General features: G+C 42.6%; 1 protein-coding gene across 1 annotated transcript in view; it reads right to left on the bottom strand.

Annotated features, from left to right (window-relative positions):
• doc2a (double C2-like domains, alpha) overlaps window positions 1-5,420 on the bottom strand; it is a 101,160-nt gene extending 95,740 nt beyond the window's left edge. Inside the window, exon 1 of the mRNA XM_041973390.1 lies at window positions 4,687-5,420. The gene's annotated coding sequence lies outside the window, so the exon portion shown is untranslated. The remainder of the gene's footprint in view (window positions 1-4,686) is intronic.
• Between the last annotated feature and the right edge of the window lie 18,041 nt (window positions 5,421-23,461).

Below are 23,461 nucleotides of genomic sequence, written 5' to 3'. Positions count from 1 at the left end.
TTTATATGTAAACATCTAAAATGACATTTGCATTGTTTGCTGTCAGTATCTCAGATCGATTTGATCCGTGCATTAGGAACCACTCCACATCAAGCTGACAAAACTGTAATATTTTGGGCTGAGTGGCATCAGGTTGACTGCAATTTATATGTCATCAGATCCAATTTGTGCTGGCCTATCATCATGGGTTGCTGCAGTAACCATGTAGGTGTCACTTGTCTACGCATCTTCATGTCCAATATGAGTTTACAACAGCAGCTTCCTTCCATTAAAACATCTCTGGGGTTGCAGAGGATTTTTTTAGCATGCCTGCAGACTTCATGTTCAGAACCGCCTCCTCGCTTGACATACTGTTTATTTTCTGTGTCCACTTCATCCTGTTCAGGGTTGTGGGGGTACAGCCAGTCCTCTCCACAAATCCCTGACACAACCTTTCTGTTATTCCACATCCAAAAGCAAACAGCAATTTTAAAGTTTCTTATATACAACCAGTAAAATAAATCCAAAAACCCAACAAGAAATGAATTTGCTAGCAGGTAGATCAGATAAGGTTTCCCAAAACATAGAGCTCAAAGAAAATACATAAGCTTTTTTTTCAAGTAGATATTTAATTTGAAGTTGTCCTGGGCTGTCTTTGTTTGGAGGGTTGTGTGGTCCTCACCCCTAGCCCATCCCTTCATCCAAAAGAAAATCGAGATGGCCCTTTCCCTAATGTGAATGTGCAAAGCAGATGGGGAGGGCTAATGGGTAGAAATGGTATTCAAATTAAATAGCATGGCTTACCTTTCACAAGGTCTATCAAACATTACAAGTCTCTTATTAGGTAAGTCCTATCACGTCTGCAAAATATACAAACACCAGACAGATCTGAAGAAAGCTATGCATGTCTGGGGAAAAAGGGATCAATCCTCAAGCTCTGTCTATGAACACAAATACTGCTACAGGACTTTCCATTTTCCTTCAAATTTCAAACAACTTCAGATGTCAATAACCCCTTAGAGTAAACAAAAATTGCATTCTCTAGGCCGGTCATACCATTAAGGCGGATTTATGCTTGTGCTGTGTCTGCATGCTGTCGGCTACGGTGTAGCTAATGCTGGTGAGTTTGCTCTAACACTCGAGGGTAGGGGGTGCACACCATTTTGGTGTTGTGTTGCAGTTTCTCCTCCTAATCTGAAGGTGGCAGCAGGGATGGTATCGGCTGGTAAGTTCTTTTGATGGTTTACTTCTGTTCAGTTAGTATTTTGTGTTTTAAAACAACAATGGCGTCCTGTATGGTTCAGTGTCTTTATTAGTTTGTGGAAGAAACAAAAAAATAATTTGATGTTTTTAAAAACGATGGTTACCACACAAATTCAGCGAGAAGATCCAGAAATCCAGCTACACATGATCCCAAGCAGACCAATCACAAGGGAGTACCTCCGCGTAACCGTCTGCATAGCAGGGGTGCACGTCAGGTCTGGAAGAGGTGCACGTCGAGCCTCTGCGGACCTACGCGGCACCTATGGCAGTGATGCGGACGCCACGAAAGTATAAATCCGCCTTTAGAGGTAGAAAGTCTTGACATCCAGCAGAAGGTGCTCTTGTAGCTGCTTTAGCCTATGCAATTCCTATTTATTTAAGGTATTTGTTACTTTACTACACAAATGGAGAAAACTAGCAAGCAAAGCCATCTTAAAATCACGTGTTTAAAGTTTTTTGACTTCCTGCTGTTCAGCACAGTCAGGTAACAAAGACTGCAGAAAGTTAACGCTCAATATATCAAAAACCTCAGAAAAACATCAGATAGAAAAAGTAGGGAAAAAACATTAGTCACCAGGATAAGTTTTGTGATTAGAAACTGTCACTTTATAATAACTAAAAACAAACCTTCATCTGCTGTAGCAACAATCTGCCAACACAGATTAAGAATATCACGTTATTTGTAGTTTTACATGTAATATAAAAGCCCTGATTCAGTCCTCAATTCTTTATTTTTCAGTTATTTCTGTAAGGCAATTTGAGTTGCAATCTTCTTTAGATGTTTCGGCATTTTGTTCTGTTCTCTGTCCAGATGAACGCTTCAGTAGGGGTTTTCCACCAACATTTCCAGGAATTTTTACTCCCATGAATTTAAATACTGGGATAAAAGAATTAATCTATGTGGTTTGCATTTTCATCGCAGTGTTCGGGAAAATTTATTCTAATGGCTGATTCCACTTATTGGTACTGCAGTTTGATCCACTTTGGCTTTTTTGGTCTTCGGCTTCTTTAATCTTGTTTCAGTTTCTTTAACTTTTCGTCAACTTATTTCCGTGTGTCGTACAGTCAGCTTGTCTTATATTCTTCCACATACTTTGTCGTTTCGAGTAGCTGACTTAAAGTTGTGCAGAAATCTGTCCTTGGCATAAAGCGTAAAAGATCCTGGACCTTATAGTCTGTTCACTTCTCATAGTTCAAACCATCAAAACACAGAGTTAAGGTTAACTATATATACAGTATAGTGCACCAATATCGGTATCAACATTGGTATCGATATTACCATGGTAATATCGATACCAATGTTGCTACCAATATTGATTAATACTAGTATGATAACGTCAATACTTTATTGTAAGGCTTGAAAACTGCCTGAATCTTTATAAATCAGGAGGATAAAATGCTTTTTGGTGGATTCAGTTCACCTCAGTGATAAGGTACCTACATGCCCAAAATCAGATTCTCTCTTTGAGATGATTCCAAATTCTGATTTTTATTTTATGAGTAATTACTTTGTTGTTAATGTGTTAATGCATTAATTTCACAGATAATTCTCTTTGAATTAAAACGTTCATTTCGACCGCCCTATTATAAAGTATTGTATCAGTGATACTAGCCCTTTATTTACTTGGTATCAGATCGATACCCTAATCTTACAGTATCGCAGACCACTAACGCGGAAGTTTGGAAGTATATTGCACCCATCAAAGTGCTTTGACACACCGCCCCGCCCCTCAAGAAGTCCAGGGAATCTGTTGAGGTCTAGGTTTAAGGGAGAATCCATCCCTCTATCAGACCTGTCGAGGTCTAGGTTTAAGGGAGGATCCATCCCTCTATCAGACCTGTCGAGGTCTAGGTTTAAGGGAGAATCCATCCCTCCATCAGACCTGTCGAGGTCTAGGTTTAAGGGAGGATCCATCCCTCTATCAGACCTGTCGAGGTCTAGGTTTAAGGGAGAATCCATCCCTCCATCAGACCTGTCGAGGTCTAGGTTTAAGGGAGAATCCATCCCTCCATCAGACCTGTCGAGGTCTAGGTTTAAGGGAGAATCCATCCCTCCATCAGACCTGTCGAGGTCTAGGTTTAAGGGAGGATCCATCCCTCCATCAGACCTGTTGAGGTCTAGGTTTAAGGGAGGATCCATCCCTCCATCAGACCTGTTGAGGTCTAGGTTTAAGGGAGGATCCATCCCTCCATCAGACCTGTCGAGGTCTAGGTTTAAGGGAGGATCCATCCCTCCATCAGACCTGTTGAGGTCCAGGTTTAAGGGAGGATCCATCCCTCCATCAGACCTGTTGAGGTCCAGGTTTAAGGAAGGATCCATCCCTCCATCAGACCTGTTGAGGTCCAGGTTTAAGGAAGGATCCATCCTGTCCTGTTGCTGAGATGAACCAAGTTTCCAGCTAACAGCTCTTTGGGAATCACCTTGTTGCTGCTAAAATCCTGTTTTCTGTCTGTCCGACTGTCTGTCCTGGTTTTCATGTTTTCAGTTATGCCTCAATACAACTCCGGTTCATCCCTTGATGTAGGAGCCTTTTTTACTGCCTGATTAATTCATAGGTCAGAGTTAAGGTCCTCTAAAACTGGACAGGACTGGACAGTAAATGTGGGGAAAAAAAGCAGAAAAACTTTGAAAGACCTTCAGAAAGATGTTGATGAAGACCAGTTTAGAAGATTAAAACAAAGTCAGACCAGAAAACATGAGGACTGGATCAGGACTATTGGATGGTTCTGTAACATCATGCAGGACTGGGTTATAAACTGTGAGTGTTTGACGCTGCAGCGAAGCTCAGTTGTTTCATGCAGACCAGCATTAGCATCACATTTCATTACTGATGCTCCTCTGTAACTCTACTTTATGTAAATTTATTACAGTGATACTGTAAGTACAGTGAAAAACACGTGTCTTATGTAACAGTAGGAAACTAGAACAAAATTTATCAACATAAACCTGAATTTTCTATCAAGCAGACACACAAGCTCCACTCAGATGAAACAAGATTCAGCTGGTTTTCTTTGCTTTAATACTCGTTTTTTTCCTACAAATTCATTCAAATTAAACATGCCCTTCATAGATACACAATATTACGCAGGTACATGCAGGAAAATTGACTGTAATCCAGTATATAGAGTAAATATTAGTGCCTCTGCTTACCGTATTTTACATTTATTTAACAATGTAATTCTCTATCTTTGCAAAATTATTTGAGTAGAAATAGAATTCAAATAAAATCTGATGTGCCGTCTATTCTACAATAAATGCAGCAGATAAAGTCAGTGCAGATGTGTGGATCTACTTTCCAGCTGTCACGTGAAGGTTTAAATCCGAACAGAGAACAGTCGTACTGTAAAAAGCTTCTGTGAAGTGAATTTTAAAAAGAAAAATCCAAACCTGCATGCATGAAGAAAAAGGAGAGGTGGGAGTGGGGAAAAAGTCATTTTTCTTACCTTATTGTGTGAGTGGAGGAGATTCCTGCACAAACAAGTGGAGGTCGGTGCACGAGGGGTTCGCACTAACAGGTGGTGAGATGGGCAGCGGCAGCCGAGTAGTCGGAGAGGATGGGAGGAGGGGGAGGAGGAGGGAGATCTCCCTGTGACAGATTTGGACTTTTAACTCCTTCTTTCCTCTTCCCGCCTCACTTCTGTTTTCACTGCAGTTCCAGTGTTTAATATCCTTTCGCTGAGCTTCACATTTATCTGAAATGTCAACAGCGATGAAGCTCTTCCTTTAATCACACTACACATGTATTAGATTAACTCACCTCCCTCCATCCTCCTCCTCCCTCCATCTCTCTCCCCTTCTTCACCCCAGGCTGCAGATTGCAGGAGGGGAGAGCAGAACAATGTGCCAACAGCAGCATCTGTCTTTCTTCTTCTCTCTGTATAATTTGTGCTTAATGACGCCTAATGATGCATGTGTGCATCCAACACAGTCACACAGAGGACCCGGCCTCTTTATTTCTCTTCTCCTTTTCAGCCCTTTGTTCATCCCTCTCTTCTTCTCTGGTGGTCAGGCAGATAGGTGTTTCTGAGGTGAAGGGATCCCTTGTTAAAAATAAAAAAAATCTCCCAACTGTCCTTCCTCCTCCATGTCTTCTTCTCTGCGCTGCTCATCCACCCACACACACCATCCCTCCATGCACCTATCCATGCATGCCAAATGGACAAGGGAAGCCTGAGATTACTTTAATTTCCTCCTCTTCTCTCCCTCCACTATCACCTCATCTGATCTCAAGAGGAATATAATACAAAAGCTGGAAGGAAAAAACAAGGAAAACATAAAGGAAATCAAATCTGCTTGCTTCTCTGAGGATGTAAACCTGAAAGGACCTGTGGAAGTTACGCCATCCTGCTGTAGACCTTTTCTGTTCATTCTGCTTAAACTGATGTGTTTTAAATACTGACATGAAATGCATTTTTGTCTTAAATATGCTGTTTTTATCATGATGAAACAACTTCCTGTCAAACTTTCCACCAATCAGAGAGCTTAGATTGATGATAATGTCCAATCAGGAGCAGCCAAAGATCAACCAGTGAGCAGAAAGTTCTATGTGTGTGTGAAAAGAAGAAAAATAATGCTCCTCTATGGCTGGAATGAAGCCAAGAAGATGTTTCTGATGCACGGTGCCGAGACAATGATGTGCAGATGAGAAAAGGCTTGGTCACTGTTGATCTGTGTGTTATTTCTATAGTTATAAATTCTGTTTTCTTCTTCTGGTCGGCCTTTATGCTGCTATTTCTATTGATACATTCATTTTACATCATTTTAGTCTCATAATCTGACAACTGAGGCTGAGAACATCATGTCTGAGGCTGACTGGGTTAAAAGCTTCAGCTTCTACAGGCTGGTTTAGATCTAAAATAACAAAATTAGGCAGATCAAAAATAACAAGAGGAAAAACTGGGAAAACATTCTGACGTCTTTATTTGGCCCTTTAACAAAATGTAAAAGAAAAAAAAAGGAAACTTTTTTTTTTTTGTATATTTACCGTTTATTACCGGGTGATATGTGAAAATCATTGTAGTGAAAATGTGTTCACCAGGGTACAGAAGACTGTGTTCAACAGGATTTTCAGCAAAGTCTTCAGCATCATGTGATGCAAAAGGTCTCAGAAACCGACTTATCTGTATCAAAGTGTTAAAGGGTTCAGGGTTAAATGGGGGGGGCACATGGAGACTGAAGACATTCAGGCTGAATAATGTCAGTTTATCACATTCACTTTGTCACAAAGGCAGTCACACCATCGCCGTCTTTAAAACCTTTCTTCACCTCTCTGAGAGCCTGCAGCGGTGCAGAAGGTCGGGAAGACGTCTGTTCCTGACGGGACCTGGATCTGATAGAGGCAGAAAGACGGGGCCAGAAATCCACATCTAGACCTCCAGAGTCTTGTTTTTGTTTTGCATCTGTAAAAAGATGTTCACAGAAGAACTTCTGTTGTACTTTACAGATACAAATCGTGTTTACAGTCATGCAGATGCTTTTCTTCACATTCACACACTGGCTCTTCTCAGGCAAATAGCAAAACTTTATTTACAAACACAAACACTGAAATTATTTGCAAACATTCATTTATAGCCGCAGAATTTTTATGGCTTTATACTGAGCCCATAGATTTGGTTTAGTTATTGAAGACAAAATAAACCATTATTTCACTATTTAAAAAGGTTAAGAACCTTTTTTTTGTTTAGAGATGCTCAACTGGCCGTCTCAGACTGTTTTTTCTCTCACTTTTTTTGACAGTAAACCATGAGAGAAAGGCTGTTTTTATAATCTATTTGGATCAAATCTGTTTGTTTAACAGTCTGTTGATTCATTATTCATCTCGGCACATTTGCAGGAAAGAAGTCAGATTGCCAGAGAGGATAAGACACCGCGCAGAGCAGGCGTTGAGGAATGGTGGGCCAAAAAAAGCCCGGCCCTTCAGGCAGATGCAGGCAAATGTGTAAAAAATCACTGACATGTTTGCTGCAGGAGCTTCTTCGGCCCCGCTGGCCGACGGAGATGGTGAAGAGGATGATGAGAGGGAGAGGAGAACCTGCAGTGTGCAGAAGCTAAAAATGGTCCTGTTGCCTTGTTTAAGAGTGTGTCACAAAGGATGAGGATGATCAGAAACCCACCAGGGACCCGTAAAACTGAGCAGAAAGCTGCAGTGACAAGGTGGTGGAGAAGTTTATAATATTACTGCTCTCGCCTCAGCTTCTTTGGTTCGGTGGTTTAATGAAGGCAGGTGCAGCTTGCATCTTTCTAACATCAGGGTTTCAGCATGCAGAGCCAACACAGGCTGCACCAACACTCCGTTAACAGTGAGTCAGTCAGCAACCGTTGTTTTCTTCATTTATTCATTAGGCTGCAGGGGAACACTACTCTTTTAGGACCTTTAGAAAATCAGTCTTGGGAGCCAGCTCTCGTGTGGGTGTTAATGGTTCGTTTGCAGAAATTAGACTGAGACATTAACCCTTTAACGCCGTGCCAATCACATTTTATACATACAGTTTCTGAGACATATTACATCAATTTATAGTAAAAACTGCTTAAAACCCTGTTGTATGCAAGCTGCCACCTGGTGGAGGCCTTCTGTACTACAATACATGGTTTTTAACTATACATTTATGCTTAATTATTTACTAATTTTTCTTTTAACAATATGATAAAGGATCAAATAAAATAAAATATTTCTGCAAAATTATTCCTTAGCATAGAGAGAGAGAGAGAGAGAGACTTTTTTGACCCCGAGGACAATTGTGTGGCAGTGTGTCGCTCACATTCACACTATTATGAGACAGGATTACTAGAACCAGCAGAATCGTCAAGTAAAAATACATATAACAGTAGCAATGAATAATAATTAAATGTATCACTAAAATCAACTGCAAAATAGTAAGCACTAAAGACAATGTTTAGGATATTTCTAGCTTTCCTCTCCTGCTTCTCCCTGAACTAGCTGCATTATTCAGCCTGATGGCACGAGGGACTAAAGAGTTTTTCAGTCTGTCAGTGTAACACCCCGAGAGAGGAGTCTGAAGCTTATGGAGCTCCTCTGGCAAAAGAAGACCAAGTGTAGGGGGTGGCTCTGATTGGACAGAATCGCCCTGCTCTTAGATAGCATCCTCTGCTCCACCACCTTCTCCAAAGAGTCCAGACACAGTCCAACCACTGGTTCAGCCTCTGAATGTCCTTTTTCCTAATGCGCCCCCACTCCTTTCCCCAAAAACACACAGCATGAAGAAGTTGACACTGGACACTATGGACTGGTAGGCAAGGCAGGTTTATTTGTATAGCACATTTCATGTACAAGAGAATTTTAGAGGTTACTGATTCTTTTAATCTTGTACGGTATGTGTCTGGGGCCACACACCTACACGGACACACTCTCAACCTCATTCTTTCGTATGGTGTTTCTGTGTCTAATACAGAGATCTGTAACATTCCTGTTTCAGACCACATGCCAATAGTGTTTGATGCTGGACTCCTACAGCTCACTGGCAAGATGGAAAGCAAGATTCACAAAGCACCTACACCACACCTACACCAGGATCAGCAGGTAAAGAATAAAGTCCAGTGTTACTTTTACACCCCTCAAACGCACAAATCCGTCCTATTGCAGGAATATTTCATCAGAAACTCTGTCAAAGAACTGAAGTCTGAAACAAGCAAATTTACACCATTTCACAATTGATATGCTAGAATGCAAGTGGAAGAAGGACAAACTGCAGGTCTTCAAAACCTGTTGGAAAGGACTGTTAAAGATGCAAAAAGAAAACATCTGTTGAAAATTATTGTTTCTAATTCCACAGGGTTCCACGGGGCTCAGTTTTGGGTCCCGTCCTGTTTTTGCTATATCTGCTTCCTTTAGGGTCCATCTTGAGAAAGCATGCCGTGTCTTTTCATTTGTATGCCGATAATAGCCAGATATATCTACCTCTAATAAAGAAAGATGCCTTTTCTCTTACTGTTCTTGTGTCATGCCTCCATGACATCAAGGAGTGGATGGTCCTGAGTTTCCAGCATTTTTATGAGGAAAAAAACGGAGGCTATAGTGTTTGGGCCGAATGGCTTCAGTGGCTCCTCTCCAGTTGATCTGGGCTCCTTATCTAGCTTTTTAAAACCAATTGTCACTCATTTGGGTTTTAAATTAGACTGATTTTAAACTAGATCGCCAGATTAATCGGTGGTAAAGTCCATCTTTTTTAACCTTCGTCAACTCGCTTAGGCAAAATAATTTTACCTGCTTCACACTTCAAGATAGTAATTAATACCGTCATCACTTCCCGGTTGGATTATTGTAACACACTTTACCTTGGAGTCAGCCAGTCACCTCTCCTTGTCTCCAACTCGTCCAAAATGCTGCTGCTCGTCTTCTGGTTGAAAATGTGTTCATGGACCAGACTGCAGGCTGATGTTACCACCAGAACGTTGGTCCTGATGCGTTCATGGACCAGACTGCAGGCTGATGTTACCACCAGAACGTTGGTCCTGATGCGATCATGGACCAGACTGCAGGCTGATGTTACCACCAGAACGTTGGTCCTGATGCGTTCATGGACCAGACTGCAGGCTGATGTTACCACCAGAACGTTGGTCCTGATGCGTTCATGGACCAGACTGCTGGCTGATGTTACAACCAGAACGTTGGTCCTGATGCGTTCATGGACCAGACTGCAGGCTGATGTTACAACCAGAACGTTGGTCCTGATGCGTTCATGGACCAGACTGCAGGCTGATGTTACCACCAGAACGTTGGTCCTGATGCGTTCATGGACCAGACTGCAGGCTGATGTTACCACCAGAACGTTGGTCCTGATGCGTTCATGGACCAGACTGCAGGCTGATGTTACCACCAGAACATTGGTCCTGATGCGTTCATGGACCAGACTGCAGGCTGATGTTACCACCAGAACATTGGTCCTGATGCGTTCATGGACCAGACTGCAGGCTGATGTTACCACCAGAACGTTGGTCCTAAAGCGTTCATGGACCAGACTGCAGGCTGATGTTACCACCAGAACGTTGGTCCTGATGCGTTCATGGACCAGACTGCAGGCTGATGTTACCACCAGAACGTTGGTCCTGATGCGTTCATGGACCAGACTGCAGGCTGATGTTACCACCAGAACGTTGGTCCTGATGCGTTCATGGACCAGACTGCAGGCTGATGTTACCACCAGAACTTTGGTCCTGATGCGTTCATGGACCAGACTGCAGGCTGATGTTACCACCAGAACGTTGGTCCTGATGCGTTCATGGACCAGACTGCAGGCTGATGTTACAACCAGAACGTTGGTCCTGATGCGTTCATGGACCAGACTGCTGGCTGATGTTACCACCAGAACGTTGGTCCTGATGCGTTCATGGACCAGACTGCAGGCTGATGTTACAACCAGAACGTTGGTCCGGATGCCTTCATGCACCAGACTGCAGGCTGATGTTACCACCAGAACGTTGGTCCTGATGCGTTCATGGACCAGACTGCAGGCTGATGTTACCACCAGAACGTTGGTCCTGATGCGTTCATGGACCAGACTGCAGGCTGATGTTACCACCAGAACATTGGTCCTGATGCGTTCATGGACCAGACTGCAGGCTGATGTTACCACCAGAACGTTGGTCCTAAAGCGTTCATGGACCAGACTGCAGGCTGATGTTACCACCAGAACGTTGGTCCTGATGCGTTCATGGACCAGACTGCAGGCTGATGTTACCACCAGAACGTTGGTCCTGATGCGTTCATGGACCAGACTGCAGGCTGATGTTACCACCAGAACGTTGGTCCTGATGCGTTCATGGACCAGACTGCAGGCTGATGTTACCACCAGAACTTTGGTCCTGATGCGTTCATGGACCAGACTGCAGGCTGATGTTACCACCAGAACGTTGGTCCTGATGCGTTCATGGACCAGACTGCAGGCTGATGTTACAACCAGAACGTTGGTCCTGATGCGTTCATGGACCAGACTGCAGGCTGATGTTACCACCAGAACGTTGGTCCTGATGCGTTCATGGACCAGACTGCAGGCTGATGTTACAACCAGAACGTTGGTCCGGATGCCTTCATGCACCAGACTGCAGGCTGATGTTACCACCAGAACGTTGGTCCTGATGCGTTCATGGACCAGACTGCAGGCTGATGTTACCACCAGAACGTTGGTCCTGATGCGTTCATGGACCAGACTGCAGGCTGATGTTACCACCAGAACGTTGGTCCTGATGCGTTCATGGACCAGACTGCAGGCTGATGTTACCACCAGAACGTTGGTCCTGATGCGTTCATGGACCAGACTGCAGGCTGATGTTACCACCAGAACGTTGGTCCTGATGCGTTCATGGACCAGACTGCAGGCTGATGTTACCACCAGAACGTTGGTCCTGATGCGTTCATGGACCAGACTGCAGGCTGATGTTACCACCAGAACGTTGGTCCTGATGCGTTCATGGACCAGACTGCAGGCTGATGTTACCACCAGAACGTTGGTCCTGATGCGTTCATGGACCAGACTGCTGGCTGATGTTACCACCAGAACGTTGGTCCTGATGCGTTCATGGACCAGACTGCAGGCTGATGTTACAACCAGAACGTTGGTCCTGATGCGTTCATGGACCAGACTGCAGGCTGATGTTACCACCAGAACGTTGGTCCTGATGCGTTCATGGACCAGACTGCAGGCTGATGTTACCACCAGAACGTTGGTCCTGATGCGTTCATGGACCAGACTGCAGGCTGATGTTACCACCAGAACGTTGGTCCTGATGCGTTCATGGACCAGACTGCAGGCTGATGTTACCACCAGAACGTTGGTCCTGATGCGTTCATGGACCAGACTGCAGGCTGATGTTACCACCAGAACGTTGGTCCTGATGCGTTCATGGACCAGACTGCAGGCTGATGTTACCACCAGAACGTTGGTCCTGATGCGTTCATGGACCAGACTGCAGGCTGATGTTACCACCAGAACGTTGGTCCTGATGCGTTCATGGACCAGACTGCAGGCTGATGTTACCACCAGAACGTTGGTCCTGATGCGTTCATGGACCAGACTGCAGGCTGATGTCCAGGTTTCGGAGGAATTAATGAACCATTTCTGCATAAAGCCGTTTTTATATGAACTGAATCTCACTGTGTGATTATTTATAACCAAGTTATCCCTTTAAAAATGAGGACAATCAGGCTTCATTGCACATCTTTATTATTAATAGTATTTGTTTTCATTCATCATTGTGTCATTTTTCCTCATCTGTCCGTCTGTTTGCACACGGCTGGTAAGTCGCGACCTTTTATGGACATTTTTGGGCATTTACCTGCAAAGTAGAACCAGCCTGTCCATCTTTTCAGCTTAATAGATGTTAGCATTCATCAATGTAAGAGGAAAGATAAAAACAACTCTGCAGCCTACGAACACGTTTGTGAATCTGACTTCAACACATTTAAGAGGAATTGTAAGAATTTTGGTGAATGAGGCTCATTGTTTGTAGAGATGTCACATAGAAAGCAAAGTGAGGAAGGAAGAAGGATCATCTTCCATTTCCCTCTAGGAATCACTGCACACGTTTTATGTGTCTGCAGCCTTTGGAAGTCTCTTTTTTATACTTTCCAGTGATGAATGTCATGTCATTCAGAAGCTTTTAGGTCCACTGAACACTGACGTCTGTGTGCAGTTGACCGTTTCAGTAATCCAGACATGAATGTGAGGCACGATCAATGCTATTTCTATCTTCTGTAGGTGTTTCACACATTTTTCTCTTTTTTTTAATACCAGTACCCCCCCACTAAAACAGGCGGATTAAATCCTGTCCTTCTCCCAGTAGGAGTGTGGTTTGCTATCCTCTGTGCTCTGGGGGCTGTAATGCATACAGAACTGGTCCATTAACTACCGGTACTTCTCAGAGGACACGCTTTTAACAGCATCACACCGTGTCCTGCAGGCTGTGTTGGCCACAGTTTGATTAAATCAGACTTGTTTATAGTTTCTGGCTGGACTATCAGGCCAAACAGAGACAGTGAGCTTCCAGCTACACAAGCTATCACTCAACCAGAACATCAAGTGGTCCATTCATGGTTCAGTTGCTTCTTTTGGATTTTTTTTACTCTTAACCTGTTGGTACCAGACGTCCCGTGAGCGTGATGTGATAATTAAATATGTTTTTTTTCTCAGTCTCCCTTCCAAGTAGCAAACATGGCTCGAGTAACACAGAAAAACGCGTTACTGTGGTTCAGTAAAGTAATTTTATTACCAATATCTTAAGTGTAACGCATTACTTTACTTCACTACACAAAAAAGTAATATCAGTACTGTAACGTGTTACTCCCAACACTGGTTAAAAGTGTGTTGGAGGCGTGTTAGGGGTGTGTTTGAGGTGTGTTAGGGGTGTGTTGGAGGTGTGTTAGAGGTGTGTTAGGGGTGTGTTGGAGGTGTGTTGGAGGTGTGTTAGGGGTGTGTTGGGGCATGTTGGAGGTGTGTTAGAGGTGTGTTAGGGGTGTGTTGGAGGTGTGTTAGGGGTGTGTTGGGGCATGTTGGAGGTGTGTTAGAGGTGTGTTAGGGGTGTGTTGGAGGTGTGTTGGAGGTGTGTTAGGGGTGTGTTGGAGGTGTGTTGGAGGTGTGTTGGAGGTGTGTTAGGGGTGTGTTGGAGGTGTGTTGGAGGTGTGTTAGGGGTGTGTTAGAGGTGTGTTGGAGGTGTGTTAGGGGTGTGTTGGAGGTGTGTTGGAGGTGTGTTAGGGGTGTGTTGGGGCGTGTTGGAGGTGTGTTAGAGGTGTGTTAGGGGTGTGTTGGGGCTGTGTTGGAGGTGTGTTAGAGGTGTGTTAGGGGTGTGTTGGAGCGTGTTGGAGCATGTTGGAGGTGTGTTAACCAGTAGCTTTTTATGCCAAAGCTAAATGTTCAGTAGTTTGGTTAAACGATGTTTATCTAAGGTAGCAATGAAATTTAATGTTATCCTGTCATTGGCTTTTCTGTGATCATGTATGACTCAGGTTGATCTTACAGCCTAACGTGACGCGTTCACTGAACATTGAACTATACAGATGTGAAAAACAAATTGCATCTTTTTTGTTAATAGTTTCTTTGTTCAAACATCATTGAGTGGGTGAGAAGTGGATCTCTTTTCTAGTCAGTGTCTGTAGAAGAAAACGTATTTAATTACAGATATGTGGTCTAGTTTCTTTATTTTCACTATTACAGTTTTATTTATGTGTCAAACAGCAGCTGGAAGTCAAAGCCAGCTAGATTTTATTTTACTGGGTCTCTGAAGAAATGTTCCTCCCAAGTCCAGGTAGAGGTCCTGTAGCCTTTTCATCTGGTTTCTCTGAGAGAAATGCAGAGTTAATATGTAGGATTTATTTATTCTGCACATTAGAGGAGATTTAGATGGAATTTTGTTATGTTAGCATCAAAAGATAGAAATAAATTAAACTTAATAAAGAGTGTTTATGCGATTTTCCACTTTTATAGAGTTGGGAAATGAATTAATTCAGAATAATCATGATTATCATAATTCTTTGACAATAATACCAAGATAATCTAATTGTGACATGCCATATTCAAAGTCACTTAAATCCCCTTTCTTCCTCATTCTGATGCTCAGTTTAACTTGATCAAGTCGTCTTCATCATGTCTTCGTGACTACATGCTGCCATGTGATTGGCTGGTTAGATATTTGTGTTAAACAGGTGGACGTGATTTTCTTTGCTATTATCCTTGTTTTCAGCATGTATTAGGATTCATGCTGATGTTGTGTTCACTCCCCTGCAGGGCTTTTAGTTTATTTCTCCTGAATCTTTGTTTATTCCATCCTTCTGTTTCCTCCATCTGATTCCATCACTTTCCTTCCAGTGAGCTGCTCCTCTGAATGTTAAATGTGTTTGAACAACACCAGAACCTTTTAATTATTGATCACCTGGACCACGTCATGCTTTAGTTTAATTAAAAACTACCACACAGAGACCTGTCATTTACTCTATGATGGTGTTTCTGACCAACTTAACACATCCTCTTAATTGCTGGTGATAATGAGTCGGGTAATTGAAAATGTTAACTGCCCTCCCTGCCTGCTCCAATCTCGGCCTCAGAGATTTCTGCTGGCAGTGAGAAGGTCGTGTATTATGCAGAATGAGTCTTATTAACCCAAATGGCCCTTAAGAAATCAGACCCTATCGATTCAGTTTAATCTAATTTGCATTGAGACCCTTCCTCCTTCACCTCTAATGAAGCATTCTTGTGTGGGATTGGGGGTGCTTGTACACCGACATCTGAAGTGTTTGTTACTGGAAAGTGATGTTTCTGCTGTTTCATGGTTGGTGGAACAGACTTCACTCTCTAAGCTGGCTTGTTGCTGATTCAGCTCACGTTTCTAGTCCCTTCTTAACACTGCCAGCTTCCTCATCTTGGCCTCTTCAGCACTTCAGTCTCGTGGGTCCTCTCTTCAAAAGCTCGTCTCCAGCATATCATCAGCAGGAAGTTTTGACTCAAACTTTTCTCCACAGCTATAGGAACACCCCATATTCCCCTCAGTCTGACATGGTTCATGATTCACGAATGATTTAAATCACTCCCACACCTTCGTTTTCAGCACATTTACATCCTGAAGACATTTAGATTCTTTCAAGACGTTCCTAAATGTGGATCTGTTAGTTTTTTGAGGCTTTCAGCATTTTCATCGTTCTTTTCTTCGTTTCAAAAGCAAAACACATCTTTACTATTTGGTTCACTCAAGTCGGAGGAGATTGGTTTAACATTCTCTCTCATGGCTGTGGAGCTTTGCCACAGGTTTGCAGCAGCTGAACGTCCTAACGCAGCATTGCAGCCAGGATGAGGTCTGGACTCTGGCTGGACCACACTGAGACCTCCTCCCCCTCCAGCCTGTCTGGTTCCTGTAGCCAGGATGAGGTCTGGACTCTGGACCAGGTAAACACCTTGGTTCTGGTGTAGATCTGCTGCTGTGTTTGGGATCATTGTCCTGCTGCATGAGACAGTTTCAGACAAGCTTTAGCTGTCGGACAAATGGACTCACTTCTGACTCTAGAGGAGTACATGGTCCACTCCGTGACTGCAGAACAAGCCCGGATCATCATCCCTCCACCACCACCAGAAAGAACAAACTGTCAACCACAGAAGGTCACCACACCGCCTACATGCTGTTTTTATAAGATTATAAGTTTTCCCTGAAGCTGCTGCATTAGTCATCCAGTTAAACTGACTCTGGCTCAGCTTGCCTCTGTGGATCTTCCCATCCACTGGATGATGGAAATAAGTTTGAGTCCTGCTGAAAACTTTTTTCTTTTCTTGTTCCCTCCTTATTACCCATACACATATTACACATACACATACAAAGCCTCGGGGTTAGGTACAAAAAGTGAAACACATGGTTACTGAAATAAAAAGAATATGGCTTGCATAACGGAGGCGGAGGCGTGTACATACAAGAACATAAAATGTATTTTCTGGAAGCTGGTAAGTAATCATTCCTTAAAGTGGGGGCAGATTTCTACCCACCCAGCCATTTTCATGGTTTTTCCAGTTGAAGCCGTGAGGAATCGGCTGCATTGCTACCATATAGATCTGTTACCAATACTCTCTGTTTTCACTGACATTTAAAAATAGGATTATTCAGGCTGTCTTTACTGGGAGATGTTTACCATTCTCCAATCAGAGCAGGAAAACTGACATAAATAGCTCCTTCATGTAGGCTGGAAGCCCACACAGTGTAAAGCTGAAGATGCAGGCTTGCTCCATCAGCTACTGGCTGATGATCAGGGCTTCATGAACCCCTTCCAGGCTGGTGGAGCCGACTCACTACACATGATCAGGTTTGCTAACACTTTCAGCAACAAGAAGGGAAACCAGTGCTATTGCACATCACTAGTTGCTGTCAGGTGTAGCTGTGTTTGGGTAGGTGGTGCTGACTCAGGTGGATGTGAAAACGGGGATAGGGACAGATCCTGGAAAAAGACAAACTATCACATTATTTACTAATTTTACAGAAAAACAAGCCCAACTCTGAATGAGATGTTTTTCTGTTCTTCATCATGTGAGTCGTGGTGTTTTTGTGTTCATCTTCGTTGCATCTACCTGTCTTTAACACACTTACAGTCATGTGTTTCTGCTCAGTGTTGACAGGACCACTTCTTACAAGTTAAACTCCATGTAAGGTGAAGCACTAAGAGCTCTGGAGGCCTGCTCCACCACCAACCCCCAGCCCTGCACCTCGCCCACAGTGGAGGCGACACAAGCGGCGTGAGAGGAATGAGAAGCAGGGCAAGAGTGGAGGTAACCCAGCTAGGCTGGCGGCTAGTCCTGACAAGCACCACCTCTCACCTCACCCGTAAAGTCCTCTGCATCAGAAGAGACCCCACCCACCCGTCACACAGCTTCTTCAGCACTGACTGTAGTTTGCCTTGTCTGTTTATGTTTGTGTTTTATTTATTTGGTGACAGTACTTGTTTTGTTTGGTTTTGTTTATTCATCACACCAAGGTTTGAGACAACCTTGAGTCCAATTCTCTGTTTGTCCTGTACATGCAGCAGAATGACAATAAAGCTGATTTTGACTTTGTAAAAACTCACGTATAGAAGATTAAATTCTGGCTGAATTTAACCAAAATGAAAAGTTTATTCTAGACATATTTTATCCTTTTAACCAGAACTCAACTGTTCTGACCTTAATTAAATAAATATAAATAAATAAATACAAAGTCCACAACATGTTTATGTTTAACTGCAAATATTTTCTCTCCCAAACTGTAATAGAAGTGTTTTAACTGACCAGAGCAGAGATGTGGGTTCAAACCAGGTTTCTGGTCCTTTGTTTTCCCTCCATCCTCCTCCTCATCCTCCTGATGCAGCTCAGAAACGTGGAACAAATCGAGTGAACTCCTGCCAGTAGCTTAATTATGTTGCACCACAACCCTTGTTGGAAAATATCAGTGTGGAAAATTCATTTTTTGGGTGCGTTCCTGACATCAAAGTGATTAAAAAAAAACTATGAAATACTTTTTTGTTGTTCTTTGATTTTCTGGTTCACATTTCAGGGTCAGTCAGTCATTTCAGAGCCAAGGAGGAATGATTCCAGACTGCTTACTGTTCTCTCTGAAGGGAGATTAGAGGTGTCGAGTCATTATGGAGCCTTGTTGGCAGCCGAGTGGAAACTCTGAGAGGATTTACTGTCCACAAGTCTGACAGTTACAGTCAAACACAATGTTGGTTTTTATTGTCTTATAATTAATAATATTTGTTAAGCCTTTGATTATTCTGATTGATAAGTGACAGTTTGAGGAGACAAATTCCATCATTAATACAAAAAGTGTGGTGGTCAGGAAACAGAACCTGGTGTAATTTTCCCTCAGATTTAACATATGACGTCTACACTGAGTTTATTTTACTGGTTTAACCCTCAAATTTACTTCCTCTGGTGACCTTCGTGGCCAAAAGTGTCCACACACAAAAACGGCTATAAAATCATCAAATGTAAAAAACTTTTCTCGTTTTAAATATAAATTAACTGAAAAAACTTCTGTCCTGCTAAAAAATGCCAAACATTAAAACATTTTTAGGATTTTAAACATATAAATTTCAGTATGAATATTTCAGTTATTGCCAAATTCATTAAAAACACCTAATTATTTTCCATATACCAGTATCAGAGGGATGAGTCTTTGGTGGTGATTAGACACTTAAATATGTCAAAGTTCTGCAACAAAATTAACTGTGACTTTTAACTTTAGGTGTCAGTTTAGTTAATTGTTTATTCACAAAAAGATATATAAAACATTAAATGTTTTTATTAAATAAAATTCCCTGTGATGCAGCTTTCGTAGTTTTAAGGATATGTTAAAGATTAGCAACAAAACTGATTTTATGTCATTAATGTTTTTTTTTTGTTTTGTTTTGTTTTGTTTTTGTTTGTTTGTTTGTTTGTTTGTTTGTTTGTTTTTGTAGCATCAGCAACTTCTTCTAGTGATGTTCATGGATGAAAATGTCCCACTGGCTTCCATTAAAACAATAGAAAAAGATACTAGGTTTAAAAAAATGTCTAAAATGAAGAGTTATTGCAAAAATTCAAGGCAATTGCTGCAACACAGGTGAGATGATCATCAAGGGGGGAAAAAAGGAGGGCATAGGGTAAATCCTCAGGTAACTTTGTGGCTGAGCTTAACTGTACAATTTTCTTTTATGCTTTTTTGGATCTTTTCTGTTCTTTTTGCGCCTTTTTTGATTGAAATTGAGCATCTCTTTGATAGTTCTATGTTTCTCTTGTATTATTTGATTTGGAGATGCTGATTCTTATCCCAACCATTTCACACTCGGCTGCGAATCGCTACAGTTAGAGCTGGAGATCATGAAGCCAACAGAATCACGTCATCTGTTAAGAGCAGAGACCCAATCCTGAGGCCACCAAGCCAGATCCCCTCAACACCTCAGCTGATCCCAGAAATTCTGTCCATAAAAGTTATGAACAGGATTGGTGACAAAGGGCAGCCTTGGAGGAGTCCAACACTCACTGGAAACTAATCCCATTTAAAATGTGAACCAAGCTCTGGCACTGGTCATACGGGGACCAGCCACCCTTATCAGAGTTTAGGGACTCCCAAAGGGACACGGTTGAATGTCTGCAATTTCACAAAGCACATGTAGACTGGAACAGTGGACTTACGTGGACCCTGGAGAGGGTGTAAAGCTGGTCCACTGTTCCAGGACTGCTTGGAGCTTCTTCAAGCAACACCACTAAAATTCTCACTTCGCCGCCTCCTAATGACAGCTAATCCAGCATCATCTTCATCCTGTTTCTTCTCTGAGAGCTCCCCTAACAACAGCTAATTCATCATCGTCTTCATCCTGTCTCTTCTCTGAGATCTCTCCAGCCAGATTATTGAATCAGCCATGTTAATGCAGTCTTGCAGGAACACCATAGTGTCCTGCTTGGAATCTGGAAAGCCAAAAACTTAACCTTTTAACAGTTTCTGAGACCTTTTGCATCACTTTATGGTAAAAACTGAAAATCCTGTTGTACATAACCTTATACTTGTCTTCTGCCCCCTGGTGGATGCAATAATATTACAATAATGCACCACAATAATTTTGACATTTCTCACGGTATTAAATGGTAAATGTAAGAAAAAAAAAACCCTCTGTTAATTATTTTTTCACATTTTCTTGAAAGGCCAAATAATAACTTCAGATAAAAAACAATCTCTCCATGTTTTTTTAGGGGGGGGGGGGGGGTTCTGGCGACTTTACAGGGGGACATGGATTCATTTTATTAAACTCTTAGCTTGTTCTCTCTTTTATGACTTCATGAAGAGCCCTGAAGAAATCTCAATTAATTTCATGATTGGAATGGTAAAAACAACCAAAAGCAGAATTTCAGGGTTTCAAGGTCTCAGAAGACAAATGGGGAAATGATTTCAGCGTCTCATCTGTCTTCTTGTCTGTCGGACAGAACTGGATCTCTCCAACTTGAGGCAGGCAGTTATCAGGCCCCACTCTGAGGAATGGAGGTTTTCCTTCCTGTTTCTGGTCCTGATGGAGGTTTTCCTTCCTGGTTCTGGTCCTGATGGAGGTTTTCCTTCCTGGCTCTGGTCCTGATGGAGGTTTTCCTTCCTGTTTCTGGTCCTGATGGAGGTTTCCTTCCTGGTTCTGATCCTGATGGAGGTTTTCCTTCCTGGCTCTGGTCCTGATGGAGGTTTTCCTTCCTGGCTCTGGTCCTGATGGAGGTTTTCCTTCCTGGTTCTGGTCCTGATGGAGGTTTTCCTCTCCACTGTCTCCTTGTGCAGCTCATGGAGGAATAATTAAGGTAATTGATCCAATCCGTTGGTTTCCTTAGCTCAGTCATTATTTGTGTTAAAGAGGGCTAATGTGGATTATACATATAATGGATTGGGTTTGGTTTGATTGTTATAATCAGACTACAGTGAACTGGATTATAATTGGACTGTCTATAAAAGAGCCTCGAGATGACTTCGTTGTGAATTAGAGCTGTATAATTAAAGTGAATTGAAGCCTTGTTCACAGGCAAATTCTTACCAACACTCCTTTTTCCATAATTTTTGCCACTGAACTTCAACCTGACACCCAGAAGACAAAAACTAGTTTAAATTTATTATATGAGAATCTGAAGACCAAGTAAATATAAAACATGCGATCATATGAACAAATTTAATAACTAATTAATAAGTAGTTAGTGCCTTATAATTAAAATAAAAAGTTGTGGATAACATAAACTTTATAAACTCATCAAATGATTAAAAACATGTTCAGCAACAGCAGCAAGTTAATTATTTTCAACTTTAACAGCTTGTTTAGCTCAGTGTTTCCACTGACAGTCAAACTGTGATAAACCAGGGTAAAAACTCGACTAGAGAAGGCAATAACTTTTCAATTGATTTTATGTCCGTCCCCGTTCTGTTGGGGCTTTTTAATAATCTGACTTGCCACAGCAAAGTTTCCCAGTAGGGGATATTTTTGTGTGTTGTCTGGTTTTATTTGTAGAAATGTACCACAACTTGCCGAGATTTAGCAAAGAAGCCCTCCTCATACCTGACAGCAGACGCTTCTGGATTAGAAATGAAGTAGTGAACTGAAGGAGGGAAGACCTCAGACCTGGTCTCATCCTGTCCTGATATATTGGGGGGCTGGATTTGGCTTCCACCTGCTGCTGGGTGGACATTTGTCCCTTTGATGCTGAACCTGCTCCAGTCTGTGGGCGTGGACTCCAGCATTTATCAGTGTGTTTGTGTGGTGGTGTGTGGCGATGCAGACGAGGTCGGGACGACTCCGAACACATGGCGTTGAGGTCGTGGACAGAAAAAAGAGCTTTTGATGGCAGCTCTGTCCCTCAGAGCCTCATTATTTCTGCTCCTGGCTGGATTTCCTCCCCTCTGTCACTGTTGCTTCACGTTTCTTTGTAGACTCCCGATTGAGCCTCAGGGATTCTTTACAGCAGCTCAGGGTGTAGGATGGCATGTAATTATCACACTTCTCTCATTTAATTAGGAGGACTTTCATTACAGCTTCCTGGCATGGAATAAAACACTGGAATTACAAGAAGGAAAGTCTTTTAGTGCCACTGATGACCCTGTTTATCACAGAAAATCAGCTGGAGTCCAAAATCCATGTTTCTGGCTTCTAAAGACAGAAACATTCATCTGTAGAGGCTGAAATAAATTGAGTTTACCAATGCTTCCAATCAGTGGACAATTAAACAAGAGGATCCCATAAACCTGGCATCTTCTAGTAGCAGAGTACAGGGTCTCCACCAGGACCCCCTTTTCCCTCCAGAACGGCCGAATTCTCTTTCAAAGATTCAGCAAGGTGGTGGAAACATTCCTCAGTGGTTTTCCTCCATACTGACATGACAGCATCACACAGTTGCTGCAGGTTTGTCAGCTGCATCCATGATGAGAGTCTCCCGCTCCACCACATCCCAAAGCTGCTCTACTGGACTGAGATCTGGTGACTGTGGAGGCCGTTGGAGTCCAGTGAACCTATTGTCGTGTTCTAGAAAGCAGGTGGAGATGATCTGAGCTTTGTGACATGGTACATTATTTTGCTGAAAGTAGCATCAGAAGATGCTCCACTGTGGTCATAAAGGGATGGACATGGTCAGCAACAATACTCAGGTAGGCTGTGGTGGTTAAACCAGGCCATGTTGGTACTAAGGAGCCCAAAGTGGGCCAAGAAAATATTCCCTACACCATTACACCACCAGCAGCCTGAAGCATTGATCCAAGGCAGGATGGATCCATGTTTTCATGATTTTTCCACCAAATTCTGAGCCTAGCATCTGAGTGTGGAGCTGAAATGGAGACTCATCAGACCAGTTTTTCTAATATTTTGCTCCATTCTGGTCCAGACGACTGTTGCTCGCTGGATATTTCCTCTTCTTCAGACCATTCTCAGTAAACCCTAGAGATGGTTTTGTGTGAAAATCCCAGTAAATACTCAGACCAACAACCATTGAACTTTAGGAAGTCCTCTTCACTATGTCTACATGACTACATGCTGCCATGTGATTGGCTGAGGAGATATTTGTGTACACAGGTGGAGCTGATGAAGTGGACGGTGAGTTTATTTCTGGACTTGTATTACCAGTTCTCCTGGAACGTGCTCAGAGTGTTGCCACCCTCATTATGTCCAGATTGAACCTTGTGGTTGCAGAGAAACTAGCTCAGAGCTCCTGCTGGTGTCTGAAATTTGCTAGTTGAAATGGTTTTATGAAAAAGAAGAACACTGCTGCGCCAAAA

Source organism: Melanotaenia boesemani, chromosome 2 (assembly GCF_017639745.1).
Source record: "Melanotaenia boesemani isolate fMelBoe1 chromosome 2, fMelBoe1.pri, whole genome shotgun sequence".
Lineage (NCBI taxonomy): Eukaryota > Metazoa > Chordata > Actinopteri > Atheriniformes > Melanotaeniidae > Melanotaenia > Melanotaenia boesemani.
The sequence above is the reverse complement of the archived record's forward strand: the minus strand, read 5'-3'. Positions and strand labels throughout refer to the sequence as shown.